Source organism: Penaeus monodon, chromosome 22 (assembly GCF_015228065.2).
Source record: "Penaeus monodon isolate SGIC_2016 chromosome 22, NSTDA_Pmon_1, whole genome shotgun sequence".
Lineage (NCBI taxonomy): Eukaryota > Metazoa > Arthropoda > Malacostraca > Decapoda > Penaeidae > Penaeus > Penaeus monodon.
Genome location: NC_051407.1, coordinates 7,952,596 through 7,952,944, shown reverse-complemented (window position 1 = coordinate 7,952,944; position 349 = coordinate 7,952,596).

Genomic DNA, 349 nt, shown 5'->3' with positions numbered 1-349 from the left:
AATATTATCTAGTAGTAAATATTATAGCTAGTGATATTTATGTGAATATATACGTTCGTACTCCATAAAGAATCATCCTCACTTTCTCCTACAATTCAATATTCTGAAAATCCTATCAAACTGCCTGTTTTCACAGAATTTCGGAACACGAAATACATCCTACAAGCTACACACATCATCTAATATGACATGTTATCTTACCGTAATGATGGCTTAATAATTCTATAACATACTACGCAAATAGTTACCGGGTGGAAACGTTTTTTGAAGGGAGTGATTCAACTTATTTTTTTTATTATAATACTTTTATCATGCGATTAAGTATTTTTGAAAGCCAAAACGTGATTTC